Raw genomic sequence first — 19,266 nt, 5'->3', positions numbered from 1 at the left:
CTCATCCAGGCTGGGCACCAGTCACCCCCCAGTACCAGTATGGACCTGCATCGACTTGAGAGACTGTGGCTTTTCACTCCCCAGGATGGTACAGTGGGCAAGCCACCCACTGTAGAGACTTGAGAGACTGTGGCTTTGCACTCCCCAGGATGGTACAGTGGGCAAGCCACCCACTGTAGAGACTTGAGAGACTGTGGCTTTGCACTCCCCAGGATTGAACAGTGGCAAGCCACCCACTGTAGAGACTTGAGAGACTGTGGCTTTGCACTCCCAGGATACATAAATGGGCATGGAGCCCCGTCGTGGATCTGGCTTTGCATTCATGTGGCTGAGGTGCCCCCCCTTCCGTTCCCCCTGAGGTACCTGTAGTGTTTCTATCTGATGCCCCGGCAGTGTTCTCTCGGATTTTGGTCAGGTATCTATTGTGGGCCTCGCCCATGCATTTTTGGACTGTTTGTGCACGGACATTGTTGTGTACATATCTGCAATACTTCTTGGATTATTTATGTAAATATGAGTGATTTTGTAATACATATATTTGTATATTTTTGTATGACATGTATATTGGCACATTATAATGTTTGCCCGAAATTCGCATTGTCTTTGCATTCTTCCGGGGGATTGTGGGTTGTTACTGTTCTTTTTGTGACTGCATTGGTGTATATGTTGAGATATGCGAGGGTGGGGGTGGGGGTGTTTGGTGGGTGTCCCCCTAACTTTTGCCTCCCTGTGTCGTAGGTGCAGTACTCACCGGTATCTTCTGCGCCTACGTCGCTGTTGGCCGAGACGGAGCAGAAAGACAAGGGCAGGTAGTATTTGGAGTTCCGGCTCCATGGAGTCGTCGTTCCTCGTGGGATGTGTAGAAGGTGAGCATTTTCCCATAGCAAAAGCTGTTTCTGCCGTGTTTTTATCCACGGTGAATCCGCCCCGGAAAAGGTGGCGGATTGGCCTGTTGTGATACTGTGGGCGGTACATTGTCTCCCGCCTGTCTGTTGGCGGGACCGCCGCGCTGCTTGTCTGTACCGCCATGGCGGGCGGTGTGTTAAAGTGGCTGTCTTTGTTGGCGGTTTCCGCCAGGGTCATAATTCCCTTTTTTGGTCCGTCTGACTGTTTGCGGTATTACCTCATCTTTAACACCGTCCGCCAGGGTTGTAATGACCACCAATGTGTTGATTTCTGGAAGGCCATGACATGTGAATCAATAGCTTGGTCACATAGCAGAAATTGTACAATGCATACCTTTGTATGTTTAATGCTTATGTAGGATACCCACATATGTTCAAAGGAGTGTTATATGGTACAGGTACATAACAAAAAAAAACACTCCCTGAGGTGGCATGAGACTATGGCCCTCATTCGGACCTTGGCGGGCGGCGGAGGCCGCCCGCCAAAGTCCCGCCGTCAGGTTACCGTTCCGCGGTCGAAAGACCGCGGCGGTAATTCTGACTTTCCCGCTGGGCTGGCGGGCGGCCGCCTTCAGGCCGCCCGCCAGCCCAGCGGGAAAGAGGCTTCCACGATGAAGCCGGCTCGGAATCGAGCCGGCGGAGTGGAAGCTGTGCGACGGGTGCAGTTGCACCCGTCGCGTATTTCACTGTCTGCCCAGCAGACAGTGTAATACATTTAGGGGCCCTCTTACGGGGGCCCCGCGACCCCCCCTACCGCCATCCGGTTCCCGGCGGGAGAACCGCTGGGAACTGGATGGCGGTAGGGGGCGTCGGAATCCCCTCGGCGGCGCAGCTAGCTGCGCCGCCTTGGAGGATTCCAATGGGCGGCGGTACACTGGCGGGAGCCCGCCAGTGTTGCCGGTCCGACCGCGGCTTTACCGCCGCGGTCGGAATGCCCATTGGAGCACCGCCGGCCTGTCGGCGGTGCTCTCGCGGTCCTCCAACCCGGCGGTCATGGACCGCCAGGGTTGGAATGACCACCTATATTTGGTAGACCACATGCCCACACATGCACAATACACTTTCTGTACCTACCATGTCAGCCCTTCATTGTCACTCACGTGTTAGGGTGGAGTATTGACTAAGGCAGTTCCTGTAGGGACTATATTCAGTGAGTCAATCTAACAGAGCGTGAATGTGTTTGTCCATTTAGGCCCCAAGAGTTTACCCTTCAAAAGCCACATATGTGTGTAGTGTTTCATTGTAGCTCACATCACAGTACATGTTGCTGGAGCATGGGCTACATGATGTCAGTAGGCCTGCTTAGTCATTATAGGCTCTGAGCAAGGTGGAGGCTCAGTCTGGAGATGGATATATATATGTATCTGTAGTCATGACCCTATACCAATGGGCTTGTGAGCTTTACACTTGTGGTGTGTTAACCAATTTAAAATGTCTAGGTTGGTGTTTCCAACAAGTATGCCAAAACCTGGGATTGATTTGTCTTTTGCATCCATGCAGGTACACGCCCATCAGAAGAAGGAGATATTGAGAGCCAATGCCTGGAAGTCCATGGCAGAACACCACATCATACAGCTGTACCATCTGAATAGGCAAACAATAGTGGACTAATGCCGTCAGTTGGAGACAGATATGATGCATGCTATTAGTTATCCAACTAGCATACCACCAACTGTACAAGTCATGTCAGTATTGCACTTCCTAGCCACAGGGTCCTTCCAACATACAGTGGCCCTATCTGCTTGTATGTCCCAACCTATGTTCAGCCTGGTGTTGAAGTATTTCCTTTCAGCAATTGTGAAACACATTGACATCTATATCAGGTTCCCCTGAGGTGAGGACTTAGCCAATTGGAAGGCTGACTTTTATGGTTTTGCCTGCCTCCCAAATGTGGTGGTGGCCATTGATGACACACATGTTGGCTTGGTGCCACCCCAGACCACTGAACAAGTCTATCACAACAGAAACAACTTCCACTCCATCAACGTGCAGGTTGCTGTTTGGAGGATCTGTACATCTCAAATGTCTGTGCCCAATATCCTGGTTCACACCAATATTCCTTCATAATGCGGAAAAGTGCCATACCCTAGCTGACGTCAAAACTGCACCCAGAGAGGGCCTGGCTGGTTGGTAAGTCATGTCTACCCTGATTGTGTGTGTGGAATGTCAGGTGCTACAATCATGAAGTCACTTATGCCCCATTTCTTGGAAGGAGACTTAGCATATCCAAACCGTTACTGGTTCTTAGCGCCACTGAGGAATCCAACTACGCCAGGGGAAGTCTGCTTCAAAGAGGCCCATGGAAGAACACGGTGGACAGTGGAGCAGGCTTTTGGGCTCCTGAAGGTTAGATTTTGCTGTCTTGACCAGACTGGTGGGGCCCTCCTCTACTCACCCGGGAAAGTGCGTCAGATCACAGTGGGATGCTTAATAACATCTCCCTGCAGAGGTATACCCCGCACATCCCAGAGGAGGGGGGCCCTGATTGCCACCAGATGAGACTCCTGAATTGCCAAGTGAAGATGACAGTGGTGAAGAGGAAGTAGCTGACTTATGGGAAGATCTCAAAAGCTGCTTTTCATTAGTGTAACTATGTCATGTGATGTCATGACTGTGACTGCACAACAAACTGTAGATGTGAGAATATTTGTTTTAGAAACAGATAGGGAGATGATACTCTACAATATTCATTCAAAGGCTGCCTGAAAAGATAGCTTTTGACACCTCCCCACCTTGATGATGCTGCTTTGTTTGTGTTAGTTTCCTTGCAATGAACTTTGTTTTTCAGTAACTTGCTATGTGACGTGTCATAGGTATTCAGGTTTCAAGCCCATACTCCTTGTTTTGTTCTTTATACAGGTACCTTCACCATGGCATCTTCATTTGGCCATTTCAGAATTGTGACATTGGCAGGTATCTGATGCTATTCTGACATATAAAGTGGGCATCGACTGTTCCAGGTAATGTAGGTCGCAGAGTTTGGATGTATGAGACCTGTACCAAAACAGTTTGCATAGTGTTTGGGTGGAGGTACAGAAGTACACATTGCTCTTTTTTTGTGTTTTGTGGTGGGCCTGATGCATCCTGTGTGTCATTATGTGGTCTAAAAACATATAGTCCTAGCTTTTGAAAAAGTAATTTTTCCTTCACATTGGGTAAACTCTCTTTTTGTATGACCTGTACATAGCTATAGATGTGCTTCATCATTGCAGGTCACAGTGCCCATGCCACAACACTGACATATGCTTGTGTCATACCACTAGATGCATGAGCATTGGATTATGATATAACTGTGATCAGGGACCGTTGTACGGCCATCTGTCTGTATCTTGAATAATGTGATGTTCGATTTATTTTTGTGTGGTTTGTGATAAGGCTCAAGCTGCTGACATCAAACCACTTCAATGTTTGCCTATTCTACAGGACAGTGTCTGACAAATCCCTTCCTTCCGTGGTCTGAGGATCTGTAAAATATGTACATTGACTCAGTACGAGTCACACATTTTTGTTTCTAAGAGTCCAGACATATTGACATCCTATGTGCTGTAAACTTGAATACAATTTTTGCTTTGATCAGACACTTTACTAATGGTTTGGTGTGTAACGGTTGTAATCCTGAGCTGGACACTTAGCACCTGTAACATATCCCTGCTTGTGTCTTCATCGTATGCTTCACATGATCTTACAGCTCCACATAGCTAAATGTGAAAATTAGGCAAGCAGACAATTAGTTTGTAATGGGTGAATTTATTACAATTCTAATACAGAAAATACATTTTGGACAGAAAGAAACAAAAGAAGTAAAGTGAAGGGGTCAGTCATGGTGAATGAAATTACTGGAGTAGATGCCACACCATTAGGAGCCCAATGGCCAGAGTACTCCTCCCATTGGGACTGGTAGGTGGTTCAGGATCAGTCAACAGAGTGAATTTGTGGCACTCAAAAGAGGTCCTTTAGGAAGCGGTAACTTGCTGGCAGTGGTGGTTGTCTTGCCATTTGTACCTCCTGGATTCTTTGCTAGACTTCCCAGATTGTGTGAGGGTTGGTAGGGGGTATCTGCTGCTATAGAGGCAGGGGTGTCTGGGGCTGGTTCTTCCTCTGTCAGGGCCTCCCTTCCTGTGGCTGGCACCGATGTTGAAGTGCATGGGGCTGATGAGCCAAGGGAAGGGTGGTGTGAATGTCCATCAGTACTCCAATTAGGGAGGCCCTTTTGTTAATGTGGGTCTCCACCTGTTCCCACAAGTCTCTGTGCATGTCCCTCTGTAGCTGTTTGATTCGCAGGATTTCAGACAACACCTGTCCCGTCACACCTTGGTATTCATGATAGGCCTCCAGGACGTGGATGATGATGTCCTGGTCAACAGCAGCCCCAGTGGCCTTACTCTGCTGCCCCAGAGCATCCCTCCCATGCACCCTACCCCCACAGGCCTGTGCCCTTGCCACAGGGTGCTCTCTCTAGCTTGCTCCTGTACCCTCATTGTTGGAAGTGTTGATCTACAACTCAGGATCCAGGACTGAGGGGCACAAGATTGTAGACACTGTTCTAGGGACATAGGGCCTGATTCTAACTTTGGAGGACGGTGTTAAACCGTCCCAAAAGTGGCGGATATACCACCTACCGTATTACGAGTCCATTATATCCTATGGAACTCGTAATACGGTAGGTGGTATATCCGCCACTTTTGGGACGGTTTAACACCGTCCTCCAAAGTTAGAATCAGGCCCATAGTTTGGTGGCCAAATGGTTGCCTGCGATGTTAAGGCAACGGGTTACCAAACAGTGTTATTTGGACAAGAGGATACTGGGCTGGTGAGTGGAGTAACAGTAACAGAGCCTCCTGGCCTCAGCTGTCATGCCACTCCCTGTACTACGTACACTATACAAATATAATTTCCCCAGCTGGGTACACTTGATTTGTGAGTTTTTGGACAAGTAAAGACTGGTCTGGTGTTTGGAGTTAGGAAACAGTTTCTCCTGGGAGTTGCAGTCAGTTCATTTTCTCTACTACACACTATGCCAATAGTATCCTTCCCGGTGAGTACACTTCAAATGACAGTTAATAAACAGTGGTATTTAGGCAAATGTACACTGTGCTGGTGGTTAGATTTACATATATAGGACCTTCCTGGCCTTAGCAGTGAGGTCACTCCCTCTACTTCCCACATTTGGCAAATGGTATCCTCTCAGGTGAGTAAACTTAAATTAGGTTTTACCAAACAGGGGTATGTGTACAAGTGAACACTGGCCTTCTATTTGGAGATACTGAAACAGTGCCTCCTGGGAATTGCAGTCAGGTTATTCCCTCTACTTCACACACTTGACAAATAGTATCCCCCCAGGTGATTGAACTTCATTTGTGAATTAGCAAATATGGGTCTTTGGACACATGAACACTGGGCAGGTGTTTGCAGGAGAGGGCCTTGTGGAGAGTGGGTTCCCTGGGCCTGTTCTCTCCCTGTCGCACAGCAGCCCTCCGTCCCCTGAAACGGGTGCCCACTGCCACTGCCCCCAGGTCCCTGTTGTTGTTGGGGTGGTGGGTTAGCCTGGGTTCCCTATAGTGGTGGACACACTGCTGCTTGACGTGTCCTGGGGACAGAGGTATGGGCCCACTGGGTGGGTGATGTGCTGGTGTTTCCAGAGGGGGGAAGCTCTGTAGTGGTCTGTGACTGTGTGATGGGAACCAACTGTCCCAAGGTCCCCGATGGGCCGGGCTGGTCATCTAGATCCAGTTGGACAGAGCTGCTGTCATCACTGTGGGCCTCTTCTGTTGGTGGTGCGGACATGTGTGGACCCTCCTGTCCGGTGACGTTGGGTAGGGGTCCTGCAGGGGTATAAAAGGATGTTTATTACATCTGTGTGTGCCATGGTGTGCAATGGGTGGGTGACCGTGTACCCCAGTGCTTGCATTCCTGTGTGGGACCTTGTGTGATGGTGGTTTAGGGGGGTGTATGGGTTTGTGCAGTGGGCATGCTTTGGTGATGGGTGTCCATGCTTTGGTGTTGCATGCAGGGCTTGGTGTTGGGATGTGTGGTTTGTGATGGCGGGACATTTGTGAGGAGTTGGAGTGATGGGGTGAGGGTGAGGGTGGGGGTATGTGCTGGCATGCAGGTAGGGTGGGGGATGTAATACTTAAGATTTGACTTACCAGAGTCCATACCTCCTGCTACTCCTGCAAGGCCCTCAGAATGCAGAATCGCCAAGACCTGTTCCTCCCATGTTGTTAGTTGAGGGGGAGGAGGCGGGGGTCTGCCGCCAGTCTGCTGAACCGCAAGGTGGTGTCTTGAGACCCCGGAACGCACCTTCCCCCGTAGGCTGTTCCATCTCTTCCTAATGTCATCCCGATTTCTTGGCTGCTGTCCCTCTGCGTTGACCCTGTCCACTATTCTTCGCCATAGCTCCATCTTCCTTGCAAGGGAGTTGTGCTGCACCTGTGATCCGAATAGCTGTGGCTCTACCCGGACGATTTCCTCCACCATGACCCTGAGCTCGTCCTCCAAGAACCTGGGGTGTCTTTGCCGTGCCATGAAGTGGTGTGGGTGATGTGTGGGGTGGTGTGTGTGGTGATAAGTGTGCTGATATGTAGTGGGGTGTTGTGTGAGGTGCGTGGAAGTTATGTGGGTGATGGTCTGGTGTGCCTGTGGATGCTAGTATTGTTGATGGTGGTGTCTCTCTGTGTGCTTCTTTCTCAATTGTGGTCGTAGGGGTTTGTGGGTGATGTGGGTGTGTGTTTTATATTGTATTGGGTGTGTGGGAGTGGTGTGTGTATGTGTATCAGGTGTGTGTATTTTGAATTGTCCAATGTGGCTGTGTTTTGTAAATGTGTGTGTATTTTGAGCGCAGCGGTGTGTACCGCCAATGGAATACCGCGGTTGAAAGACCGCCGCGTGGATTCATGTGTTGTGATAGTGTGGGCTTGTTTCTGTTGGCGTGACGGTGGAGGTTTTGTTTTCGCCAGTTTATCACTGACCTTTGGTGTGGCGGACTTGTGTGGGTTTCTGAATTTTGGCAGATTCCGTACTGTGGGCTATAATAGCTGTGGCGGATTTCCGCGGGCGTTGCGGTGTGTTGGCGGTCTTCTGCATGTCGGTAAGCGGCTTTTACCGCCAATGTTGTAATGACTGCCAATATATAAACTATTTGTCCAACACTTCAAACAATAAAACAGTGAAAACCCACATGAACAGCTACCACACCTAGCTAGAGGAATAGAAAACAATTTAATAAATAAAACAATACCAAAACGACAAAATACAAATACGTAAAACTTGAGTTATGATGTTTTAAAGAATAAATTGGAGAAAAGCCCTAAGAAGCAAAAAGTGCCAACTGGGGCAACTTGTCGCATCAGGGTGGGACAAATTCTAAAGTTCAGGCTGCCAGCGATAGAGCGTGGGCTGGTTACAGCAATTCATTGAGCCTGCTGAACCAAAGTACCTGAAATACTGGTGCATGTCCTTGCACAGGTTCTGACCCATGCAATCTAGAAGGTGCATCAAAGTTCCCCATGCAGCATTGGTGATGCGTCAGAGTTGCGATGCCATGATGTTCGGGTGTGGGTGCAGGTTGCGTTGATGCTGAGGCCATGCGTTGATTCCCATGAGTGCAGTGGCTACAATGGAGAGTTCAATGTGGCATTGAGGCTGTTGTCGACGGAGACTCAGGGAAACACTGCAGGGTTGGCTCTTCAAAAGTTTTATCCATGCAACAGTGAGATATGTTAGTTCTGTTACATCAATGGCGAAGATGCAGTGGTTCTGCTGGAGCAACACTCGAAGATCTACCTCCAACTTCTCAGGGTTGGGGTGGCACTACTTGCAGGTCAGGCTCACAGCTGGCAGAGTCAAGTTGCAGTTTTGGAAATATTTTATATCCCTGCGACTTCAGATCAAGAGACCAGTCAGCTGGCCCTTGGAGTCACTCTGGGTTTCGGGTTGAAGAGTTGCAGGTCTAGTTCTTCTCACCCAGATAAGTAGGCTAGCAGGTTAGCACAGCGAGGCAGCAGTTCATTCAGAACAGCATTCCTGCATAATGGCAGTCTTTGTAAAAGCACAGCAGTCCTTCTTCATGGCGGGGTATCCACAGGTCCGTAAGTGTAATAAAGTGTTAGGGTCTGAGGTCCAGTTCTTATACCCAGTGGTGGCTTTGAAGTGGGAACGCTTCAAAGAAGTCTTCGAAGTGCACAGAGGTCCTCCCTTCCTGCCCTAACTCCAGACACACTCCAGGGGGGTATGCAGACCTTTGTATGGGGACACCTATTTAGGTGTAAGTGTGACACTCTATTCTGCTCCTCACTTTCATCCTGTCAGGATGGACCCATCAAGTCACATCTAAGTTCTTATTGTATGTAGTTGTCTAGATGGGATACACAAAGCCCAACTTTCCCACACCACAGACAAGTGTTCAGCGGCAGGCTGTAGGCACACAGAGTGAAGAGCAGGAAAATGTATTTTTTTTAAGTGGCATTAAAAGTGGCATTTTCAAAATTCTAACAATACATCCAAATTTACCATTAAAGAGGATTTATCATTACAATGTCATAGGTTCTAAACATGAAATATCTTCCTCCTGTCAATCAGGAATTACAGTTTATTAAATGTAATAAGGAATCCCTAAAATAATCCTATGAGAGGGGTAGTCCTCAAAACAGTGAAAAATGAATTTGGGAAGGTCGCATCCTAGCTTTTATATACACAGCACCTTGCCCTATGGGCTACCTATGGCCTATCTTAGGGGTGACATAAGCAATGAAAGGGGAGTTTAAGACTTTGCAAGGGGTTTTGAATGCCAAGTCAACATGGCAATGTGTCACTGCATTCGGGATGCAATGGCTGATCTGGGACATGTTTAAAAGGCTACTACGTGGGTGGCAAAATAAGTGCTAAAGACCCACTAGTAGCATTTAATATACAGGCCATGGGCATATGTAGGGGCACATGTAGTGCACCTTACCACAGATTAAATATGTCAATTAGGTATATACAAATTAAACCATGTTTAGGGGAGTGGGCGCAACACATTAAAACTAGTTAACAGTCGTAAATTGCAACAAAAACGAATTCAGCAAAATTGAAGGCAAGCAGGCAAAATGTTTGGGGGAAGACCACACTAAGGCTGACAGGTCTAACAGTTAGCAGTTGTAGAGCTGGACAATCAGATCATTATAAAATTGTGGAACCTGTCCTTTACAATGATATGTAGATGGTTGTCAACCTGCTCATTTGTAGTGCAATCCAATCAAAATGAGTGCAACCATTTTGCATTCAAAGGCTCTGAACAACAGCAAAGTGCATTCCCAGCATGAATTATTTTAAAGTACAACAGACAAGCAGCCAAGCTACTTATAAGAGATGGATCTTTTAGTAAATTTAACTCTGCTCAGGACAGGATGAAAACTCTACACAAAACATACTTAGTACTTCAAGAAATAGGCAGATTGTGTGCCCCACTCAAGGGTCATAACCTGTATATAGTACTGTCAACATAGGTAAACTAGTTCAGAGGAACACTAGCCAACTTTAGATATACTGAAGACTGTGTAAGTTCATTGCATTGCTTTTGGGGACACTTTATAGGCTTGTGACTGTCAAACCCAGATCCATTTATCTGATTGCAACTTAATGATATCACACAATCTATTTTCAGTAGCATCAGCGTTCTCCAGAGTAACGTATGATTGGTCATTCAAATCATGTGCCATGTTCTATAAAATAGGCATAAAGGGCCATATTTATGAGGCTAGTTGCATTGCACTTGCACCATGCAACGTGGTGCACAGGCAACGCAACTCAAAAATGTAATTTATGAAGCCACGCAAGGTAACCTTCCATGGCCCTGATGGGCTTCATAAATCCGGAGTAATGTAACGCAGCGCAAATTGCTACCTTGCCCAAGGAAGGTGTTCCCTGGGTGTTGCATGTGTGTTCCCTTAAAAAATCTATGTCTTTGATGCGATCCCAGATTTACCCAAAGTGGTACACCTGGGAATGTGCCAAAATGTTACACCTTCCCTAGTGAATTGTAACAAAGAGAAATATCTTTATTTCTCCATTTGTTTTCCCTTTTTCTGTATGTGCTGCATTCTTCAGCAGAGACAAAAATGGAAAAATGCTTCTGGGGATTGTTTTTGTGCAATAGGTGCCTTTTCCTTCACAAGAACAATCCTCCTTACAACGGTGGCACCCTTGTACCATAGTGATTCTCCTTGAAAACGCATCATGTCAGTGAAGGTGCTTTATCCCAGGTACATAATCCTAGCAAGTTTTTTTCACTCTGGGTTCACAGATCAATGAACATTCATAATGCTGGTTTTGACTTTGAATAGTGAAGGTTGGAAAAGAATGAAAAAAAAATGAAACACAGTTTTAGTAATGGAGAGGAATATATTAGGTGGTTTCAAGTCACTATTAAAAAACACACATTTGCACAAATGGACCAGTCATCGAAGATTTAAAAAAAATGACAAATCTTCTAAAAAGTCTGTTGCACAGAGGACAACGTGTGGAGAGATGCAGTGATGCCTCATGTTTGGTTATAATATTATCCCAATAGCCTTGTGGCATGAAGTGATGTGAGATACTATAGTGCTCTGTAGACAACAGGGTCTGTATTATCGATAGTGTCCCATGGGTACAACAGGTGTGTACACCTGCTTTTTGCATCCCTAGGGCTATATGGTACAGAAGAAGGGCCACAGACGCTTGTGCTGCCCCTTCAGTAACACTGATAACACTGGTGCAAATGTAGCACCAGCACTATCATCAGAGGGCATTCTCTCAATTGCATAAGAGTTTGCCCACCTTGTAAATGAGGGAGTCCTTTTGAATCAGCACCTGTGTCATTTTACGGATACAGGCTCTTGGGCAGCACACTAACAGTGTGCCCCAAAAAGGTAATGCGCTGGCAGTGCTCCTCACAAGGGCTGCTCCAGGAAGGTTGAAAAGGGATCCCATAGACTGCCAAACACTTCGGCAGGTGAGTGCAGGATACCCACTGTACCTGCCTATAAAGGTATCAGTAAACTCTGAATCGAAAAGGTGTTAAAAAGTCACTGCAATGGTGGACAAAGTTTTTAAAACGTGTGTGTCCAACATTGCTTTGGTGCTAACAATTGCCAAATTAGCTATCACAGGTGCTTTTACATGGGCAGGCTACGTACCGTTTCCACCATGCTTGCATTAATTACTTTTAAAATAGACCCAACATTATTATGATGTAGAGTGCAAATTCAAGAGAATCACTTACCAGGTTCACAAAGATTGTGCTGTGATGTACTCTTTTACTACTTCTAGTTTACTGCTGAATGGCATGAGTAAGTGAGGAGTAAATGGGGAGTGCTCCTTCAATTCAGGATTAAGCCAGTTCTATAAACGTAAGTCACAACTAATAACTAAGCCAACTCTAAATGAACCTGTGCTCAGCCCTCTGGTAGCTTGGCAAAGAGCAATCAGGCTTAACTTAGAGGCAATGTGTAAAGTATTTGTACAACACTTCAAACAGTAGTAAAATGAAAACACTACACCAAAAAGGATCCCACACATAATTAGATAAATAGAACATTCTATAGTAAATAAAATAAGACCAAAATTACAAAATCCAATCAGTAGGACCAGAGATATACAATTTAATAAAAACAGTGACACAAAGCACAAAGGGGGTTATTTTGACCTTGGCGGACGGCGGAGGCCGTCCGCCAAGGTACCGCCGCTGAATGACCGCACCGCGGTCAAAAGACCGCGGCGGCCATTCAGACATTTCCTCTGGGCCGGCGGGCGCTCTCCAAAAGAGCGCCCGCCGGCCCAGAGGAAATGCCCCTGCAACGAGGACGCCGGCTCAGAATTGAGCCGGCGTAGTTGCAGGGGTGCGACGGGTGCAGTTGCACCCGTCGCGTATTTCAGTGTCTGCTTAGCAGACACTGAAATACTTTGCGGGGCCCTCTTACGGGGGCCCCTGCAGTGCCCATGCCATGGGCATGGGCACTACAGGGGCCCCCAGGGACCCCGCGGCACCCCCTACCGCCATCCTGTTCCTGGCGGGAGACCCGCCAGGAACAGGATGGCGGTAGGGGGTGTCAGAATCCCCATTCTCCGCAGCCATGGAGGATTCACAAGGGCAGTGGTAAACCGGCGGGAGACCGCCGGTTTCCCCTTTCTGGCCGCGGCTGAACCGCCGCGGTCAGAATGCCCTCGGGAGCACCGCCAGCCTGTTGGCGGTGCTCCCGTGGTCGGTGACCCTGGCGGTCACCGGCCGCCAGGGTCAGAATGACCCCCAAAGTGTTATTGTCGATATCTGATTGTGCCAGACTTGTACAAAGTCACAAATTCCAACTAACCATAATGGCGCACAGGCTGGCTACAGGGACTCAGTGAGGCTCGCTGAACAAAGTATCTTAAATTTTGGCTGGTTGAACATTTGGGGGAACCGTGTTGAAGATGCTGAAGCAATGCATTGGTTACGAGATGCAGCAGGGCTGCAATGTGAGGGCCTCCATCATCGTTAAGGATCCCGTTGACAGGGTTTGTGATGCAAAGTCCAGCATCAAGGATGCAGCATGCTGTCCAGGGTATGTTCTGGTTCCAAAGAGCTTCAAGGCTGCGATGCGGAGTCTGGAATAGACAATGAGGCTGCCCTCAATGAGCTATGCAAGGGCCTGTGCTGAGGGTGCGTCACACAGTGGCAGTTCTGTTGGAGTGCAGAGGCAAAGTGGGTCTTCGCGATGGGTCTAATCCACACAGCAGCAGAGATGTGTTTGTGGTGCTCAGGGTTGCTCCGTGCAGCAGAAGATATGTGCCATTTCCGCTGGATCCACAAAGACAGGCAGATCACCTCATTCCATGGGTCCGGCACTTGGTTGGGTAGACTCACAGATGGAGTCCAGGTGCAGATACAGGTGCAAGGTTAATGGAAGGCTGTTGTGTCCCTGAGGCTTCTGATCAGTAGGCCGGCCAACTAGCTGTTGGAGACACTCTGGGTTCTGGGTTCAAGAGATGAAGGTCCAGTTCTTCTGACTAAGGCAAATGGGCAGCAGGTCAGCACAGTAGAAAACAGTTCCATCAAAGCAGCAGTCCAGAAGAGTGGCAGTCCTATCAGCAGTGCAGTAGTCCTTCTTCATGGAAGACTGTCCCTGGGCCCACATGTGTACTGAAGAGGTGTTGTCTGATGTCTAGTATTTATGCCCAGTTCTGGCTTTGATGTTAGGAGAAGGCTTTCCTTGGAGCGTGCATGTGCCTTGACTCCCCTGCCCTGTCATCAGACTAACTACGGGGGGCATGCAGCCCTTTGTGTGGAGGCAAGACACTGCCTATTGAGATGTAAGTAGGGCAGTACCCAACTTCTCCCTCCCATCCTAACAGTTATGGCCCATCCAGGTACATCTTAGCTCTCTATTGCGTGTGGATGTCTGGGAGGAATTCTCCAAGCCCAACTGTCAACTACACGCAGTCATGTGACCCAGAAACAGGCTAAAGGCACCAAATAATTGTAATAGAGGCATTTTCCAAATTATGATTTAAAAATCCAACTTCACCATACAGTAGAATTCTTAATTAGGTTTATAGAGACACTAAACATGAAGCGACTCCCTATTACCATTTGGAAATTACACTTATAAACTATAAGGTCACTCCAATGTTATCCCATGAGAGAGATCAGCCTTGCAGTAGTGAAAAACCAACTTAAGAGGTTTGTTTATCTATCAGGACATGTAAAAATATATGCCCAATATTTTAAATACATTGCACACTGCCATTTGGGCTATCTAGGGCCTACCCTAGGGGTGACATATGTATTTAAAATATGTATTTGGGGCCTGGTAAAAGGTTTATTTTGCCTAGTCGACATTACAGTTTAAAACTGTATGCATAGGCTGCAATGGCAGGCCTGAGACAAGGTTAAAGTGTCACTTAAGTGGATGACACAATCAGTGATGCAAGGCTATTAGTAGCATTTAATTTACAGGCCCTTTGCATATGGACTGCCACTGTATGAAAGACATTCAAGTAAACTAAAAATACCAGTTGTGGTAAGTCAGCGTCAACATATTTTAAGCATTGAGCACATTCACTTTAGCATTGGTTAGCAGTGGTAAAGTGCCCAAAGTCTTAAGGCCACTAAAAACAAGATCAGCAAAAAAAGAAGGGCAGGAAGGCAAAAAGCTTAGGGAAAGACTACCCTAAGGCTGACAGGTCTAACACCAAGTAATTGATGAGATGCTCTCCAGTTAGATGGAGAATGAGGATACCATGCTTAGTAAGAGATATAACATTGACTGTATGGCTTAAAAGGAACACTAACCTTACCTTAAAGTGGCTTTTGGTAGACTCAAGATAAGGAGAGAGGTAATCTCTTTTGGAAGGACACAGCATGAGGGACACTTACCTGGTGTAGGAAATCCAAGTCGATGTGGGGGGGGGGGGGTAAGATTTCTGCATGTGAGGGCAGCCAATACACCAGGCACATAAAGTGGGGTAAAGCTACGAATTGGGTATTGAATTAGGTACGCCGCTGGTAAAACTACTGAGTGGCAAACTTGATGGCATCAGAAGTAGCCTAAAGCCCACTAGGAGGCAGAGCTAGCAGTCCTACATTAGGGTGGCGGATATGCTGGAGTAAAGGTAATCAAAAGAAGAAAGAAGGGAGCACAGGTAAAATAAATTGAATCCAAGCTTAAAAGGCCAATTGCAAATACAGGAATCACATATCTAAGCCACTCCCTGGAGAAGGAATCACCAATACCCTTCTTCCTGAGACAGGCAACTTGAAGACTGGTGGGGCATTGACTTTGAAAGAGGACTGTGTCTGATGGTGGGATTAGTGTATGTCCGTGTGGGTAACAATATAGACTTCTTTGCAAGCCCGACATGCTTTTGCTTCCTCTTATAATACTAAAACGATCTGAAGGTGACTGGAACATGACCATAGACCCCATTCTAGACCGCTCGGGAACACCTAAAACTCATCATATCAGGGATCATCATATACTATCAGATATAATTCACACCAATGTTCTTATCTAACCATGTTGTCTGTTGCATTCGATTGACCAAGATTATGTATTCAGTTTCTGTCCCTATGGCACACACACAAGAACAGATTATTTTCTACTGACCCCCAACCTGGCAGAATATTTAGCGTCATCCTATATACTCCTGAGCAGCCTCTCCTACCATGACCTCATAGAGGCTGATCTAGATTTACATGCAATTGTACTACCCCATGGCCCCAGGTGCATGAATGTCACCTACTATAAAGAACCTAAAGGCAAACAACACTGTTGTTCTAATCTCTAGCAACACCTAGACCAGGAGTCTAAAACCATTGCTGTAGTGAAAGCTACTTCTGATCAGTGAACATCATTGTGAGCTACTGTACGTGCAGCCGGATATTATGGTTTGACCAAAATACTTCACAAGGCTGCCATGTGTGTCAGTGAGAGCATGGTCCTTATGGATGTAATAACATATGTGTGTATGAATGAGATATATGTGTACAGGTGACTGAGAGAATGTGCCATATGTACTTGTGGCACAGGACATACCTTTCGCTATATATGACATTGGTACATGTATAACATAAACATGGTAGGGGTAGGTCCCTTATTAAGGGGCTACAGAACCTCGGTTTGTTGAATATCTTCGAGCGACCTCTGACCTGCCTTAGGTCTAGAGCTCGCCCCCCACGTCCGCAGCACCAACCTGCTGTCTCCTGCCCCTGACCCCCGCCCACGCTGCTGCTAGCGTGTTCGAGGCCCTCCTCCACCCGCAGGCATCCTCCTGCGCCTCATCCCTGGTGTCTAGTGGGCTCTAGTAAGCTTCACTTGACCCATGTGCCACTTTTCGCCGTCCTGTAAGTGTTTTTCAAATTTTCAGCGCCTTGCCTCCTTGCGCTTCTGCCCCCGTTGTGCCCCTTCTGATTGTGCTGCTTTTCGCCGTCCTGTAAGTGCATTTCTATTTTTTTCAAGCGCCTTGCCTCCTTGCGCTTCTGCCCCCGTTGTGCCCCTCTGATTGCTGTACCCCGATTGTAACTTGTGCCATAATTGTATTTTGTGCCTGTTTTTACTGTTTTGTGCCTTGCTTTTTTCCCTGGTTTTCACCCCATGGGTGCTCCCCCTTGCCGATCTCCCCTTGCCGCTGCCTCCCTGTGGCCCCGCACCCCTCGCGCCCCCATTTGCCGCTCCCTCCCGCCTCCCGCCTCCCAGCTGCTCCTCCCTCCCCCCTCCCTTCTTAATGGCTGGCGCTGCACGTCGCGAGTGAGCGACCTCTGACCTGCCTTAGGTCTAGAGCTCGCCCCCCACGTCCGCAGCACCAACCTGCTGTCTCCTGCCCCTGACCCCCGCCCACGCTGCTGCTAGCGTGTTCGAGGCCCTCCTCCACCCGCAGGCATCCTCCTGCGCCTCATCCCTGGTGTCTAGTGTACTCTAGTAAGCTTCACTTGACCCGTGTGCCGCTTTTCGCCGTCCTGTAAGTGTTTTTCAAATTTTCAGCGCCTTGCCTCCTTGCGCTTCTGCCCCCGTTGTGCCCCTTCTGATTGTGCCGCTTTTCGCCGTCCTGTAAGTGCATTTCTATTTTTTTCAAGCGCCTTGCCTCCTTGCGCTTCTGCCTCCGTTGTGCCCCTCTGATTGCTGTACCCCGATTGTAACTTGTGCCATAATTGCATTTTGTGCCTGTTTTTACTGTTTTGTGCCTTGCTTTTTTCCCTGGTTTTCGCCCCTTGGGCGCTCCCCCTTGCCGATCTCCCCTTGCCGCTGCCTCCCTGCGGCCCCGCCCCCCTCGCGCCCCCATTCGCCGCTCCCTCCCCCCTCCCGCCTCCCAGCTGCTCCTCCCTCCCCCTCCCTTCTTAATGGCTGGCGCTGCGCGTCCGCACAGCGGACGTGCCGATGGCACGCCGGAGGAGCACCAGAGGCAAGCCCGTCTGCGCCCATCCGCGCCTGGACCACGCCCAGCGCCACCCCCCCTGGTCCGCACGTCCCGCGCCCCCAGCCTTCGCTACTCGGCCAGCGAACTCCTCGCCCTCAACCCTGGCTCCTCCACAGAATGCTTCCAGGCCACCCCGAAGCACAGCAAAGGACCTTTTTCCTGCCGCACCTGCAACTTCACCTGCAACAGAACAACGAAGCCAGCAACAACCAACACAAACCACCTGCACTGCATCCTCCTCAACACATGCTCCGCACGAAAGCACACCATGGAGCTCTGGGACCTGCTCAACACCGCTGCCCCAGATGTAGCCTTCCTAACCGAAACCTGGTGGAACGACTCCTCGGCCCCAGACATCGCCATCGCCATCCCTGACGGCTACAAGATCACCAGAAGAGATCGCACCAACGGAATTGGCGGAGGAATAGCCATCGCCCACAAATCTACCCTCAAGATCCACACCCACACGGACGACACCCTCAAGACAGCCGAACACCTCCACTTCCAGATTCACACGGACCCCAACACTACCCTCAGAGGAACCCTCATATACCGTCCTCCAGGACTAAGAGCCCCCTTCTGCGACACCATCTCCGACCTCGCAAGCACCCACGCCCTCGCCTCTTCAGACTACATCCTCCTGGGAGACCTTAACTTCCACCTGGAGAACAACAATGACGCCAACACCGCATCACTGACCACCAACTTCTCCAACCTCGGACTCCGTCAACTGGTCAACACACTCACCTACATCGCCGGCCACACCCTTGACCCACTCTTCACTGCAAGCAACCAAATCTCCTTCAGCCACACCTCCGAACTCCACTGGACCGACCACCACTGCGTCCACTTCACGTTCAAGAAAAATACCGAACACCACCACACCCCTCTACCGCCTCACCGCCGCTGGGGAAAAGTCACCGAAGATCAACTAGCCAGCACCCTCGCCAAAAACCCACCACCCGACCCCACCGACCCGGACTCCGCCGCTATCAACCTCCAACAATGGATCCTCAACTGCGCCAACATCCTAGCACCACTCAAGAGACCCACCGTCAACCAAGAAAAGAAAAAACCAGCCTGGTTCACAGATGATCTGACCACCTCCAAACGCACCTGCCAGAAACTCAAGAAGAAATGGATCCTCGAGCGCACACCCGACAACCTTGCTACCCTCAAGGAAGCCAACCGCGAACACCACCAACTGATCCGACTCGCCAAACGCTCCCACTTCACAGAACGCCTTAACAACAACGCTCACGACTGCAAGGAACTCTTCTGCATCGTGAAGGAACTCTCCAACCCCAACGCCAACGTCAACGACGTCCCTCCATCCCAGAAACTCTGCGACGACCTCTCCACCTTCTTCTACCAGAAAATCGCAGCCATCCACGACAGCTTCAACACCACACCTCCGCCAGACCCCACCCCCAACAACTCCTCCCACGCC

The sequence above is a fragment of the Pleurodeles waltl genome, chromosome 2_1 (genome assembly GCF_031143425.1).
Source record: "Pleurodeles waltl isolate 20211129_DDA chromosome 2_1, aPleWal1.hap1.20221129, whole genome shotgun sequence".
Taxonomy (NCBI): Eukaryota; Metazoa; Chordata; class Amphibia; order Caudata; family Salamandridae; genus Pleurodeles; species Pleurodeles waltl.
The sequence above is the reverse complement of the archived record's forward strand: the minus strand, read 5'-3'. Positions refer to the sequence as shown.